Below are 12,863 nucleotides of genomic sequence, written 5' to 3' on the forward strand. Positions count from 1 at the left end.
TTTCTTTGTGTGTGAGGAATGTTTCCTGAAAGTTTGGCCGTACCTTTTTGTAACACCCTGTATATCCTAGTCTTGCGTCCAAACTGCAAGTGCCTCAGGTTCAGTTACAGTGTAATTCTTTTCGCTCTTAGTCGGTGCATAGTAACAAAATGCTACGGTTTTGTGCTCACACTTTCGATTATTTTCGAAATCTTGAAAAATCATTATGCTGGGTTTTGTCTTAGCACAGTCTATGGCCATAGAAAAATCTTTCATTAAATCAGAGTGTGACAGTATAAGTGCCGTCACCACGACTGCCTTTAATGTTTGGCAATCTCTCTCTCCTTTTGTGTCCTACACTCGGAGTGGTTTCTGCCACTAAGCTCACACAGCCATAGTGTTTTAGGCGTGTGTACCTTTATGAAATGCTTCAAAAATTAATGAGAGGTAGGAGTCCTCTCAGTACTTTCTTGGTTCTAGGTGACAGGAATTTCGCAATGGCCACGATTTTATCTGTGCTTGGTGATATATCTCCTGCCATAATAATGTGACCTAAGAATTCTACTTTGTTTTTCAGAAAACGGGATTTTTTTTATATTTGTGTTTACTCCATTATTGTTTGAAACAGTGAGTAGCGCCTTTAGAACTCTGTTGTGGTCTCCCCACGGTTTCTCTTCACTTAATAAAACGTCGATTTAACTTGTTACATGTTGTTTCAATGACTCATCGAGGATGCCATCCAGTCTGTGAATACAAGCTTCAGATGACATGTTCAGGCCAGATGGGAGGAGACAGCACTGATAGCATCGTCCGAATGCAAGAAACGTCATATATCTCCTCCACAAAGGATGCAACTTAATCTGCCAAACACTAGATCTCGGGTCTATTGGGGAAAAAATTGTGATCACGTGGAATTTTCGTTGTAATTCTTCAAGTTTCTCTGGGCTGTCCATTTCTGGTGCAATAATCATATTGATTTCTTGAGAATCAAGAACAAGGCGAATGTATCCATCCTTTTTATAACCAAACCACAACAATCCATTATATGTTGAAACATTAGGTTCAGTCACTCCATCTTCTAATATTCCCCTAATTTACAGAAAAAATTTACGCCTGTTCTAACATGTGTGAGACTGGTTCTGATCTGACTTTTTACCACAGTTGTCCAAGGACGCTCTGTGAGTGCGTTAGGAACTTGGTGTTGAACCTACGGCCTGCAAGGTAGGATGATACCATCTCATGCATGCAGAGTTCAGAAGAGTGCAGCAGTACAGACAGTGATGCAATCAGACAATGCTCTCAATGTCGGCTCCACTACACTCCCTGTAAAGGCAACGTTATTGCTAACAGAAATTAGTGTACGGGTTTAGGAGCAACTGTATGTTAGCAAAACTGAATATCTTAGATTTTCGTTATTAACAAGGTTCTTTAATGGTAGGATGGTTGATGACTATGTCTGGGCGTCGATAAAAATACAAAAACATTAAATAAAGTTGGGGCCAGAGATATCAATTACGCTAAAATGCACAATGAAAATATCTAAAATTGAATGGGAGGTCGGTAAAGAGCAATGAAAAAGAAGTACACAATTAAAACCATTCAGCAAATCCATAGTATAAAAAACTCTACCGTGACTGATCAGTCCTTTTCATTAGATCGGCTATCTTGCGTTTCTGCTTCAGTTAAGCGCAACAATTGTGAATATGTTTAGCTACAGGTCATGTTTGAAAGTATAAAAAAAAAAAGGAAGATAGAGATGACAGTTGTTCTGAGTGTCAACTGAATATCACTTTCTGGCATAGTGGAAGGACACGTGTTTACCTTCTGTCGGCAGTGGCAGTGGCTTCTGTCAACAAGAGCTGTGAACCTGAGAATCTATTCTAAATTTCTCTCGACTGTCAAACACCAGTCATATACATTTCCTACGTCTTCGGTGAAGCTGAGACTCCTAGTTATTCCCTAGGTAAGTTAATTGGCATGGTACACGCTATTTGGCTGGAATAGCGCATATGTCATTGCCCTCAAATCGTTCACAAGCATTAACTGTCAGTGCTCGGTGCAATCCTCCATACTAGGAGACTTTGCAGTTTAACTCCTTATGAATTAAGATGAGCTTGTGAACAAGTGCTCACATAATGACTCTCGCAATAGTCTGAGCGCAGCACGAGTCTCCTTGCTGAAACACTCGATGATTTTCTGCAAGAGAAGAAGCGAATTGCTCTGTCATCAATTTGCCTATGTCAAAGCTGGTGGCCACACATTTTCTTTCCGGCTGACCAGAGCATTTGTACTTGTTATAACTCCACCCGCTAGAGTTTTTGTAGCCTATCACAGGCGTCGATTCTTTCGTTGGACAAATTTAACTTCTACTATGTAATACTGAGATAAACAGCTTTTTATTTCATGCAAGTTTTAACACAGGTGGCTACAGTGAGTCACCAAAGTTTTGAGTTGGGTTTCTCTGGAGGCTTATCTGGCATCTCCTGCAATGTTCCTGTAGAAAGGCTTTCCAAAGGGTCGTCATTGAAAGCAGGGACAAGGGCTGCTTTTGCCAGCGACCCACACAGTGCCTCTAGCTTCTCATTGTGTCTACTAGGTGTCCTGCTGTGAGGTTTCAGCAGAACGTGGGAGGGGCATAACATCGTAAAAATTCTCCTTCCCTCAGAACTGCATCTCATAGCTCAGGTCTGGGAAACTGCTTGTGTGTAATTACTATTGTGAGTGTTAGTGGTTTACATTGACAAAATGTCGGTTTGTTTATTCGCTTTGGCTATCAATTAAATTCGTACCTTTTCATGTAACTATGTCATGTGACATATCGAGTTAACCAGAATTGTTTCAGTAATTGAGTGTAAGGTATGTTATTTGTTTCACACCTTACACTGTAGGCAAATCTGATATTGTATGGAAGTACAGAAAATTTATGATCGTCTTTTACTTTAAATGTGTATTGAAAGTTTTTGATCGTTCTCAGTTTTGGTGAGAAGTCTTCTTTATTGGTTAGTAGTTTCTTGGAATTCTCCTCTTTCTTACAAACTAATGTTTTGAAATTGTTCCACCCATTCATTAAGTTTATGCTCGATTTAAAGTCAGATCACCCGCTTCTCTTCGTGACATTGTCTTCCTTGATTACTGTTACTGCTTACTTTTACTTCTGTATACTTGCCATGTTTCAAGCATATTTCAAGCAGGTCGCTGGAATTTATGCTCGAATAGCTTCTTCCACAGAATGGATGTGTTTTTTCTTCCTTTCTGTAAAATTGCCTCCCCTCGGCCAAGATCTAACATTGCTGGGTTATTATTCAGACAGTCCTTTACCAATTATTAAGTTTAGAGTCAGTTTGGGTACCACCAAGGAATTTACTGTTAGCTGTCCCCTTCATAAACAAATTCTAGTCTGTGAATTTATCTGCTATGGCTCCTCTGATTCTCATTTCCTTTACTGACAACACAGGCCAACAAAAATTCTTGACACGTGTTTGCAATGCTGTATCAGATATTACCAAAATTGGACTCCCACTGTCGAGTATCCCTTTTAATTGTGCTTGTCCTATTGTGACTTCAATCACATGATTCAGATTTGGCAATGTGATTACTTCCTTCGCCTTTAATAGCATCTCTGAAGTGTCATCATACATAATCAATGTTATTTGGTTGATTATGAATTGCTTTCCTGGCGTCACAGCAGCCTCCCCCGCAGTTAGACTTCGTCATTGTTGTGATGAGCAACCACCACGCTTGTCATTCCTTGGATTAGGTGGTGTGATTTCTACGATGTCAGGCTGTTCCCTCTCTTGATCTCGTTTGGATCCATTTTGCATGGGTCACTGTCTACAGCATAGTTATAATTCTGATAGCTGTTGCAACCTTCTCTCTGTGGCAGGTGACTACAGAAATGATTTCCTCCGTCTAACATTCCATGGTAATGATTACCTCCTGTTATAACCGCTCTTATTGTTATAGTGATATAGAGATCCTTTGAAATGACTTTCTTAACCTCTCACCGAGCGAGGTGGTGCAGTCGTTAGCACACCGAACTCGTATTTGGGAAGACAACAGCTCAAACCCACGTCCCGCCATCCTAATTTAGGTTTTCCATGATTTCCCTAAATCACTTCAGGCAAATGCCGGAGTGGTTCCATTGACAAGGCATGGCCTACTTCCTTCCCCATCCTTCCCTAATCCGGTGGGACAGATGACCCGCTGTTTGGTCCCCTCCCCCAAATCAATGAAACAACCTTAACTTCTTCTTCTCTCCCTTGCGTTGTGCTCGTCAAAACTAAATTCTTATTCATGAAGCTATGTTTTTAAATCCTACAGTATCTTCATTGCATCTTTCTGATACTGGTGATGTTTGGTTTGTGGGCAGCTAAACTGCGCGGTCATCAGCACCCGAACAAAGCCCCAATCTTTTCTCACACCAATGTTTTTTTTACGCACTCCAATGTAGCCACTATCATGAATGAGGATGGTGATGAGATAATGAGGACAACTGAAACACCCAGTCCGCGGACAGAGAAAATCCCCAACCTGGCCGGGAACCGAACCCGGGACCCAATGATCCAGAGGCAGCAACGCTAGCCACTAGACTACGAGCTGCGAGCACTCCTGATAGTGTTTGCTGGTAATCAGTCTGCAGTTTCATGTAGCGGTATTTGAATGTAGCATCCAAGAATTGATTCTTTCTGACCACAGCATCAAAGAATTTCTCTGGACTCGTGAATCTGGATGCTACTAAATCATTGCACATTATCATTTCATGTTTCATTCATTCCTATGTCTTCGAAGAGTGCACAAACGAATTTGACTTGGTATGTCAAGGGCCATGAAGGTGGGATATGTCAAGGGCCATGAAGGTGGTATTGACAAACTGAAATGAGTAATTCACATTTATGGGTGAAGTGTGTTCCCATTACGCTCATAATTTTGAAATTCCAGACCGAGATAAAGTGTTTAAAGTCGAACAGCTCTAATTCTCTAATGCATAACTGACTGCCGTTTCCAATGATCTCCTTGCTTCTCCCTGTCGGGATTCACTGTGCAAGTTTTCTCTGTTTCTGTGTCCAGAACTACACTCAGATGTGATTGTGACTTCTGCTCAGTGGTACAAAATTATGTGTTTCTCTTGATTCTGTTTCCCAGGCTAATGCTAGCGATACTTTCTTTTGAAGTCTGCTGTAATTTTTCTCTGATTCGTTATTTCTTTTCTGCTGCCTTTCATTTATGATTTCTTGATTATTCTGAGATGCAAGAAGTGACTGTGTCTCCTGGGCTTCTACTACTTATACCAGGACTGTGACGTCTGAGCCTACATGGGCTTTAAGTATTTCTTCTTTTACTGAATGTTTTGCCCTTACTTCTGTCTTAGATTCAACGCATCATTCCAGAATCTTCATGTCCTCTGTATTTCCATTGCTGTTTATCACCGAAAAATTGTGCAAACTTTTGCGAATGCTTCTTTGATCTAACAAATTCGTTATGTAAGACCATGCATTTGCTGATAGCCATCTTTTGCGTCCCCCCATTGCACAACTGATTCATAAACAGTCAATGAGTACTTCACTTACTTTACTTGCTATTTACTCACAATTTTCTTCTCGATAAGAACCATCTGTTGGTTCACTAATGTACTGTAGTTCCCTTACATTATGCCATTACATTGTGTGATGATTATATACATAAAGTAAGTTACAAGCAGTCAGCCATTCATGACATCCTTCCAGTAAACCAAGACACACGTTTAGCAGCGCAAAATAAATTAAGCAGGCACACAACACAGTACTACTGCCAATTCCTTTTACACCGACAGCAGGCTTCACAATTCTGTGCAAGCTAATCAGTCTCACAAAGTAATAAACAAACAAAATTTTGTCTAATTTAAACCGATTCTAAAACGTTTGTGTTACTCAGAGATTTTCTGAAAAAATTAGCGCACCCGCACATCACTGACATAACTATGTGCACACCTACTTTCTCCTCTGCAAGGACGGCCACTCAAATTCTCTGCAGTTGATGGCAAGATACCTCTAACAAATAGAACAGACCATTGGTACAGATTGGTAACACAGAGTGTGGTGCTCTGTTAAGTTATAGTGAGAGCACCAGTTGTAGTACAAACCACCATCTATTTCTCTGGTGCGTCCTTGGAATTCTTTATCATCAATGTTCATACCTTTACTCTTGCACCTATCCCCAATATGCTGATAATGTGACATGGTCACAATATTATCTCTCACTCTGGAAATAACACCAGAATGTTCTATTATTCCCATTGTCCATTCTAACCATACATATTACGATAAAACTTTCCAAAAATTTTCGACACTGGTATCAGGACACTGCAAAACAATCCCCTCGCTAAACTAAACCGAAATAAGTGTTTCTCAGTTTAACTGCGATTCCATAGAAAGCTGCATAGCTGGCGCACAGTGTCAGTCATGTCTTACCACCCTAGACTGAAGGGTTTCCTCTTACCTGTTTTCTGTAAATATCTCGCAGATTTTGTCCGTCGTAGCAGTTGTTGTATCGCATTGGATTGTTCAGAAGGTACAAGCAGGCTACCTGTGATCATAAGTGGATATGTGCTTAGTTAATTTACTTGAAATAAGTCCGAGGATGTGATTACATAGCGTTTGTTAGCTAACACAACAAAACAGTAAGTAGTAATTTTGTGGAGAATTGCTGAAATGATGCTTCCACGATGTAATATATTTGTGAATTGTCAGTGACATGTTATGCAACCTCTCTGGGATGCAGACGCTCTGTACAAATGAAGTTACTTGTGTTTGATGTTCAAAATTCACATTCTGATTGTTCCCCAAAATTTTTTGTGCCGAAACCCGGGCGGCGTCATTACGGACGGGAACTTTCAGAATCACAGGAATGTCGACGACACGAGTAAGCGCACAACGATTCCGAACGACTGCGCGGTGACTACACAGCGGGATTTCTTCACACGTTAAGTGCAACGCGCGGGTCCAGCTAAGCCATTCATGCATTGGAGCATTCTGTTTATCTGTATTCATTACTGAAACATACTACATTACTGCCCGCACACTATTAATTGAAGTAATAGTTGAGCAGACAACTGATTGCGTGACATACACTATTGGCCATTAAAATTGCTACACCACGAAGATGACGTGCTACAGACGTGAAATTTAACCGACAGGAAGAGGATCCTGTGATATGCAAATGATTAGCTTTTCAGAGCATTCATACAAGGTTGGCGCCGGTGGCGACACCTACAACGTGCTGACACGAGGAAAGTTTCCAACCGATTTCTGATACACAAACAGCAGTTGACCGGCGTTGCCTGGTGAAACGTGATGCCACGTGTAAGCAGTGTACCATCACGTTTCCGACTTTGATAAAGGTCGGATTGTAACTTTCCGCGATTGCAGTTCATCGTATCGCGACAGTGCTGCTCGCGTTGGTTGACATCCAATGACTGTTAGCAGAATATGGAATTGGTGGGTTCAGGAGTGTAATACGGAACGCCGTGCTGGATCCCAACGGCCTCGTATCACTAGCAGTCGAGATGACAGGCATCTTATCCATATGGCTGTAACGGATCGTGCAGTTACGTCTCGATCCCTTAGTCAACAGATGGGGGCGTCTGCAAGACAACAACCATCTGCACGAACAGTTCGACGACGTTTGCAGCAGCATGGACTATCAGCTCGGAGACCATGGCTGCGGTTACCCTTGACACTGCATCACAGACAGGAGCGCCTGCGATGGTGTACTCAACGACGAACCTGGGTGCACGAATGGCAAAACGTCATTTTTTCGGGTGAATCCAGGTTCTGTTTACAGCATCATGATGGTCGCATCCGTGTTTGGTGACATCGCGGTGGATGCACATTGGAAGCGTGTATTCGTCATCGCCATACTGGCGTATCACCTGGCGTGATGATGGTATGGGGTGCCATTGGTTACACGTCTCGGTCACCTCTTGTTCGCCTTGACGGCACTTTGAACAGTGGACGTTACATTTCAGATGTGTTCCGACCCGTGGCTCTACCCTTCGTTCGATCCCTGCGAAACCTTACATTTCAGCAGGATAATTCACGACCGCATGTTGCAGGTCCTGTACGGGCCTTTCTGGATACAGAAAATGTTCGACTGCTGCCCTGGCCAGCACATTCTCCAGATCTCTCACCAATTGAAAACGTCTGGTCAATGGTGGCCGAGCAACTGGCTCGTCACAATACGCCAGTCACTACTCTTGATGAACTGTGGTGTCGTGTTGAAGCTGCATGGGCAGCTGTACCTGTACACGCTATCCAAGCTCTGTTTGACTCAATATCCAGGCGTATCAAGGCCGTTATTACGGGCAGAGGTGGTTGTTCTGGGTACTGATGCCGGCCGCGGTGGTCTCGCGGTTGAGGCGCTCAGTCTGGAACCGCGCGACTGCTACTGTCTCAGGTTCGAATCCTGCCTCGGGCATGGATGTGTGTGATGTCCTTAGGTTGGTTAGGTTTAAGTAGTTCTAAGTTCTAGGGGACTGATGACCTCAGAAGTTAAGTCCCATAGTGCTCAGAGCCATTTGAACCATTTGGGTACTGATTTCTCAGGATCTATGCACCGAAATTGCGTGAAGATGTAATCACATGTCAGTTCTTGTATAATATATTTGTCCAATTAATACCCGTTTATCATCTGTATTTCTGCTTGGTGTAGCAATTTTAATGGCCAGTAGTGTAGTTGCTCCCTGGTGAGGCTGTCAGTACGGAATGTTGCAGAACACTGTAACCGATCATAGGCACGAATACTGAATCAGCAGATTGTCTCACCAAGCAGAAAGGTAGACGAGAAACGCAGCCAAACAAATTCATTTAATGACTCCACGCCCAGAAATGAAGTGCAACATGTTCGTAGTTGTCTACAGGAGGCTTTAGCTGAACTGATAACCTTGAATAACACTATTCAAAATTTATTCGACGAAATAGAGTACGACGCCGATGTCTCAACTTGCGAAGATTACACAGACTCGACAAAATGAGCGATTCTGAAGGCAAAACACGATGTTTGGGCTAGAATTTCAGACGTCACGGCCATGAGGACGACTTCGGGGGTTTTCTACGCAGGCATGTAACAGTGTTCGACTACCACAGATTAAGCTAGAACCGTTCTCCTGTAACAACGACCATTGGGCTCGTTTCTGGGAACAGTTCGTATCTTCCATTGACGCAGACCCATACTTGTCAATTGTCGGTAAACACGTGTTCCTTAGAGGCGTTGTAACTGCCGCTTCCTACGCTCACACTAAAGAGACTTTTAGTACGTGTTATGGTGACAAAGGCAGAATGAATCGGGGACATCTTGATTATGTCGAAGCCGTCTAGCACGTATCATCCGACTCCCCAGAAGCTCTCAGCTTAATGTTTAATGAATGTGAGAGACAAACCCAGGCTCTACAGATGGTAGGGAAGAACATAGAATGTTATGGTCGAACGTTTCTCGCTTTTCCAGAGGACATACACCGATCAGCCAGTACATTATGACCACCGACCTACAATCGACATAAAACCGTCAAGGCGATAGCTGCGTCACCTGACGAGGAATGACTGCTACTCAGGCACACATACGGTGCATGTAATGTCAGTAAGCGTGCTGTCCGTGTGTAGAATGGGGAAGGCGCGCGATCTATTTGAGTTTGACCGAAGGCAGATTGTGATGGCCCGGAGAAAATTGCATGATTTGTCGGGTGTTCGAGGAGTGCTTTGGCGAGTGTCTTCAACACGAGGCGAAAGCAAGGTGAAACCACGTCCAGACATTTTGAGGTTGGGCAGCCACCACTCATTACAGATGTCGGACGTCGTAGGCTGGACAGACTCGTAAAACAGGACAGACAGCAAACAGTGGCGGAACTAACATTAGACTTTAACGCTGGGAAGAGTACTAGTGTGTCTGAACTCTCAGTGCACCGTACACTGCTAACGATTCGTCTCTTCTGCCGAAGCTCCATGCATGTTCCAATGTTAACACCACGAGACAGGCAACTACAGCTGTAATAGCCACGTTACCATCTTCACTAGACGTTGACGCAGTGGTAGAGCGTTGCATGGTCTGATGACTCCCGATACCTTCTTCGTCATGCCGATGGGAGGGTGTGAATTCGTCGTCTTCCAGGGCAACGCATCCTTGACAATTGTCCTTTGGCACACAGGTAAGCTGGCGTCAGCTCCATTATACTCTAGGTACCATTCACCTGGGCCTCCATGGGTCCAGTGGAGCTCGTGCAAGGCACCTTGAAGCCAGGGAGTATCGTAAAGTGGTTGCAGAACACGTACATCCTTCCATGACGATCATGTTTCCCGATGGCAGTGACATTTTTCTGCAAGATAATACGCCATGTCACAAGGCCAGGAGTGTGATGGAGTGGTTAGAGGAACACAGTGACGAGTTCCACTTGATGTGCTCGCCCCTCAGCTCACGAGATCTGAACCCAATCTAGCGCATGTGGGATGTGATTCAACGTGGCGTGAGAAATCATCGCCCCTCTCCCCGAATTTACCGGAATTTGGTTACTTGTGTGTGGCAACTCCATCCAGCGACCTATGAAATCCTCATTGCTTCCATGCCACGACGTCTCCCCGCAGTTATCCGTACTAAGGTGGACATAGCGGCTATTAGGTAGGTGGTCATAATGTTCTGGCTGATTAGTGTATGTCGGCGCTGGATAACCTTTCCCAAAAGGTTACTACTGGCACAAGGGAGCATTCTGAAACTAATGGAATTCTTGTCAGAAGAGGTTGACGGAGGGAAGAGGAAACAAACCATTCGAGTGGAAAATCGCAAGTTAACTGGCATTGTACTGTTTACGGCAGTCGTCTTGGTTCTCTCCAAGCCAGGACATACAGTTAGTACGGAAGGTACAACACTATTGTGAAGTTCTATGAGCAGCAAGGTCACTGGGCACAAGACTGCGAGACAGTAAAAAACGTTCATGATCGCCTCAATATTCTGGGATCCAATAATATATGCTTTCTTTGTATTAACCAGTGCCATACAGAAGACGACTGCAGGAAGAAACGAAAAGCGTTTTGATTCTTTTGCAAGGGAGATCATCATACGTAGCTGGTACAAAAGCGGAACATTCTACTTGGTCAGTTCCTCTTGCCAAACACAATTCCGTCAGCAGTGTAAACAGAGGGCATCTAGGATATATATACCTTCAGATAGCTTCGCGTGTATGTATCGGGGCCCACCGGAATAAGTAGACAGCACGCGCTGCATTCTAGATGGTGGTATAAAAAAATGGCTCTGAGCACTATGGGACTTAACTAAAGAAGTCATCAGTCCCCTAGAACATAGAACTACTTAAACCTAACTAACCTAAGGACATCCCCCACATCCATGCCCGAGGCAGGATACGAACCTGCGACCGTAGTGGTCGCGCGGTTCCAGACTGAAGGGCCTAGAACCGCTCAGCTACACCGGCCGGCCTAGAGCATGGTAGAGTCGACTATCACGTAAGAACGGGCTCTGAGTACATCCTATAACAGACTGGTGAAATTGGTATGCGACCTAAATCTCTTGCTCACATCTTAAAACTTCGTAGCTCCTCGTACAACTTCCATAATTTAACAATATTCAATTGTCTACAGAATTAACTGGTTTACTGCATAGTAACATAATATTAATAAAGACCTGATGACGCGTAGGCTCCTCATAGAATTTGCTACGTGAAAAGTGGACATTAATAATTAATATTTGACAAAGAAAATGTTGAGTTTCACTCTAGAACACTTGAAGTGTGTGAACTATATAGATTTTATTAGTGAATATAGTTAATTGATAATTGCTATTGTCTGTCTAGTAGAAAAATGAGGCATCGGACATTAACAATTAGCCAGATATAGAGGGTGATCTTACTGTCAACCCGAATGCACCAGAAGTTACAGTTTGACCGTGAGCCTAAGACGCACGCCCTGTCTATTCTGCCACACTGCTCTATGATTCTGTCCCTTCCAAGATATTCTATTAATAACGAACCATGGACCTTGCCGTTGGTGGGGAGGCTTGCGTGCCTCAGCGATACAGATAGCCGTACCGTAGGTGCAACCACAACGGAGGGGTATCTGTTGAGAGGCCAGACAAACGTGTGGTTCCTGAAGAGGGGCAGCAGCCTTTTCAGTAGTTGCAAGGGCAACAGTCTGGATGATTGACTGATCTGGCCTTGTAACAATAACCAAAACGGCCTTGCTGTGCTGGTACTGCGAACGGCTGAAAGCAAGGGGAAACTACAGCCGTAATTTTTCCCGAGGGCATGCAGCTTTACTGTATGATTACATGATGATGGCGTCCTCTTGGGTAAAATATTCCGGAGGTAAAATAGTCCCCCATTCGGATCTCCGGGCGGGGACTACTCAATAGCATGTCGTTATCAGGAGAAAGAAAACTGGCGTTCTACGGATCGGAGCGTGGAATGTCAGATCCCTTAATCGGGCAGGTAGGTTAGAAAATTTAAAAAGGGAAATGGATAGGTTGAAGTTAGATATAGTGGGAATTAGTGAAGTTCGGTGGCAGGAGGAACAAGACTTCTGGTCAGGTGACTACAGCGTTATAAACACAAAATCAAATAGGGGTAATGCAGGAGTAGGTTTAATAATGAATAGGAAAATAGGAATGCGGGTAAGCTACTACAAACAGCATAGTGAACGCATTATTGTGGCCAAGATAGATACGAAGCCCACGCCTACTACAGTAGTACAAGTTTATATGCCAACTAGCTCTGCAGATGACGAAGAAATTGAAGAAATGTATGATGAAATAAAAGAAATTATTCAAGTTGTGAAGGGAGACGAAAATTTAGTAGTCATGGGTGACTGGAATTCGAGTGTAGGAAAAGGGAGAGAAGGAAACATAGTAGGTGA

This window comes from Schistocerca piceifrons, chromosome X (genome assembly GCF_021461385.2).
Source record: "Schistocerca piceifrons isolate TAMUIC-IGC-003096 chromosome X, iqSchPice1.1, whole genome shotgun sequence".
NCBI classification, from domain to species: Eukaryota; Metazoa; Arthropoda; class Insecta; order Orthoptera; family Acrididae; genus Schistocerca; species Schistocerca piceifrons.